Source organism: Leptonychotes weddellii, chromosome 4, assembly GCF_054177405.1.
Source record: "Leptonychotes weddellii isolate Sample4059 chromosome 4, ASM5417740v2, whole genome shotgun sequence".
Classification (NCBI taxonomy): Eukaryota; Metazoa; Chordata; class Mammalia; order Carnivora; family Phocidae; genus Leptonychotes; species Leptonychotes weddellii.
Window position 1 is genome coordinate 132,742,555 of NC_138372.1, and position 3,892 is coordinate 132,746,446.

General features: G+C 31.3%; 1 long non-coding RNA gene across 1 annotated transcript; it reads left to right on the forward strand.

Moving 5' to 3' along the window:
- The first annotated feature begins 6 nt into the window (after positions 1-6).
- On the forward strand, positions 7-3,280 carry LOC145720940 (uncharacterized). Its single transcript, XR_014144295.1, has 2 exons — positions 7-826; positions 2,037-3,280. It is a non-coding gene; the product is annotated as an uncharacterized LOC145720940 (long non-coding RNA).
- Positions 3,281-3,892: the final 612 nt, after the last annotated feature.

A 3,892-nucleotide genomic window follows, 5' to 3' on the forward strand; every position in this document is an offset into this window, starting at 1 on the left:
GTATTAAGGAGGGCACATACTGCATGGAGCACTGGGTGTTATATGAAAACAATGGATCGTGGATCACTACATCAAAAACTAATGATGTATTGTATGGTGACTAACATAACATAATAAAATTAAAAAAAAAAGTTGCTATTGTCAAGCAGGAGGGTCAAGAGAAGAGAGGCAAAGACATTTGTACAGAACAACATTTTTTCTAGATATGTCTCTTAAGGCAAGGGAAACAAAAACAAAATATGAAACTAAACCTTAGAGGACTATTTAAGAAACAAATTATAGCTCACTATGCACTATTCAGTCCTTGCTGGCTTTTGTTTCGTTTTGTTTTTTTTTTAACTTAGAGAATCTAAGATTCTTTGGCCTTTAGTTATATAAACAAATAAGGGATATTCATTACCTGGTCTTTGAAAGGTATTGACTATATACTTACACTACTAGCAATTACCAACCCTTGGTACAAATGTTAAAATTACTTTTTATGAGCAGAGTTCCTTGACTAACTTTTGAGATTAGCAAATTTTAATCCCCTTTATTTTTTTGAAAGTCATGAAGTGTTATAAGTAGTAGTTTCTGTTATGCTATTTTTAAATATCCAAATTTTATCACTGAAATTTATCAGAAGTTCTATTTTAAAGTTTCTAATATATATCTTATAAATTGCTTTTTTTAAAAAAAAACAGATGAAGGGTATTCTTTCAGCAGTGTTCTATATTATGGAAATGAAGCCACTCTTCTTATTTTTGATCTGCTGTTCTTCTGTGTTGTGGATTTGGCTTGCCAAAATTTTGTTCTAGCAGCTTTCCTTACATACCTACAACAGGAGGTAAGTTTAAAATTTTTTACTGGATTTCTATAAAACAAATACTTTGGAAGTAGATATTTTATAGCAGAGAATAACAATGTCTGCTTTCACTAGGAATTTGTTAAGATTTAGAATATGATTATCCCCACAAAAAAAGAAGAAACATTTCAACCAGTTACACTCTCCTTCAGGGTCAGTGAAATACTGGGGTATTGTGGAGGGCATAAGTTGCTTGAGCAAACGTGAAAGGAATCCAGTAGGAAGATATTTAAATTGCATATCTCCTAGATGCCAGAAGTAGCAGTCATTAGAACCTGAAACCAATTTTACCATATATGTTAACTAACTAAAACTTAAATAAAAAGTTGAAATTTAAAAAAAGTAGCAGTAATTAGAGTTCCCTTCACCCTCTGCACCAGATGTTAATGTAACAGAAAGATCTAGCTCAGGACTCAGCCACAGAGAAGCCCCTTTATTGGAACTGTCACACATTTTCTACCTGTGTGGATAAAAAAACAACTGCTGATGGGTATGGAGCCTGAAGTGGAGATTTTAAAAAATGACAAATTTGGGATGCCTGGGTGGCTCAGTTGGCTAAGCAGCTGCCTTCGGCTCAGGTCATGATCCCAGGGTCCTGGGATCAAGTCCCGCATTGGGCTCCCCGCTCAGCAGGGAGCATATTGCTCCCTCTCCCATTCCCCCTGCTTGTGCGCTCTCTTTCTCTCTCTCTGACAATAAATAAATAAAATCTTTTTAAAAAATGACAAATTTGTTCTGGAAATGTTGTGATTAATATCACTCAAATATTCCCCCATTATGTCAAGGAAGTATATGATGAGTTAGTAGTATATAATTTATCAGTCTTTGACAGAGATCTAAAATTACAAACAAATTCTATCCCTAACAGTTCTTTTGATGTTTCCATAGCTTTTAGAGCTAGAAGTAAGTTGCCTTGCAAAATATTTGATAGTGTATTCCTATGTACATGAGAGGATTTATATTGTTAATTCATCAAAATATAGTCTAAATAGGAATATGCACTTCTTTGATATTATGAAAGATGATAAATGCTCTTGAAATAATTTTATGTATCACCGTGGAATACAGATGCCTGACAAATGAAAGCAAATAGTTGAGAGAATTAGCTAGTTTAATTAAGATCTTTTAATTGATGTGCATATTGAATTTTCTTTCTACATTTTTCATTCTGAATTGTTTTAATTTTTTCCAGATTTTTAGATTTATACGTAATACAGTAGGACAGAAGAATTTGGCATCCAAAACATTGGTGGATCAAAGATTTTTGATTTAATTTTTTGAATAGATAACCTAAAGACAATATAGTTGTGGCAAAAACAGTCATAATTATCGGGTTAGTTTGCCATAGTTTTTAAAATTTTTAATACAAATTTTTCTATTTTTATTTGTTTTCTAATCTAAAGAAAGATTTATTTTTATAACTTGTGGATACATAACTTCTTTGTGAATATATAATGTGATATAATGAAAAATGTTGTTTTCCCATTTGTGGTGGTATTTAATTCACCAACTCATAAATTAGATACACTGACAATGGGGCAAAAGAAATCTAAGTGTTGCTGTCAGCAGAACTTTTTAATGAAAAAACAGTCCCCATCATTGGTCTCTGTAGATAATTTATTTTATAAACTGGGATTTGCCTACATTTTCTCACATTGACAAAATTATTTAATTCCAAGTTCAAGCCTAGTTTTCAGTTTAGTATTTTCTAGTTTTTACATATGTTATGGTAAATAAATGTTGGAAAATGTTTTCAAGTACTTAGAAACTTGAAATTGTATACTGCTGACTTGACTTGCCTCATTTTAATTGCTCACCCTGGTTGGCAATGGACTAATTTACTATTGGATTAATAGGCATCTCATGAAATGGTCTATATTCATTCCTTTGTATACCTGTATTGTTAGGTCAGTATGTCCTTCCCATCAAGCTTGTATATATCTTAAATATCACTTACATTAAAAAAAAAAAAGCCATAATGTATGACATTTTCCCCAATATAGTTTTTCATACATTTTAAATTACTTAACATTTTAAGAGCACTCCCAAAGTTCTGCTCTTTAGTTATGTTTAAAGATCATAAATAATGAACTGTAAATTTATCATGTTATATTGACAAGGTGACTTACTGAAAGCAAACTTAGGCCTCATAAGTAAGTAGGCTTGTATTTTTTTTTTAAATAAGGAGAAAAATATTAAGATCCAAAATGTAAATTCTGAGCCATGTAGTTAATAATTTTCCATGATATGATTTTCATTATATACCATGTACTTGAAAGGCATCTTAAAATATTTTGAGTATAATGATCATTAACCCCAAACCATCATTTCTTACTGCCTTTTCTGTTAACGCTGTGTACATACTTAAAGGTAATGCTATGTAAATATTGTTTATATTTCTGAATTGAAAATATGGAATAAAACATTTGATATCTATCTCTGTTTCCTGTTTGGTTAAGTGTATTTCATGAAATAACATTTAGGAATGAACAACACCATTGCGGCAGGGGTCCTCAGCCTTTGCCAAAGTTGAATCTTTTACATTTCTTTGAATCTTAAGGATGACTGAGGAGAAAGAAGTAGGGCTAAGAAGTCAAGTATTTGAAACTACAGTTTCTGAAGGGTCAAACTACAGGAATGCCTTTATAAAAGCTGCAAAGAGAAAAAAATGTAATAGTATGGATTTTTAAAACCACTTGCTCAGAAGCATATGAAAGAAATTCAATTCTCATTCCACACATGAGAAGTTAATATTAGTGTGAATGTTTGAAAATGGCAATTTCAAAAAATAGGATCAGTTGGCTCACCTAATAAATTCACACAGAGAAAAGGCATTTAAAAAAATCATTCTACACTAGTTTTATACAATATTACTTTTTATTTTGGTTAGATACATAAAAATGTGTTCAGGTTTTCATACACTGTTGATTCCTTTGTTCACATTGCTACAATTTAAATTCTGTGATCAGGTGCCTAATTTTCTGTTAGATCCATAATATTTCGTCTGTTTCTGTAGCACCAATTTACTGTACTTTGCATCTTATACCC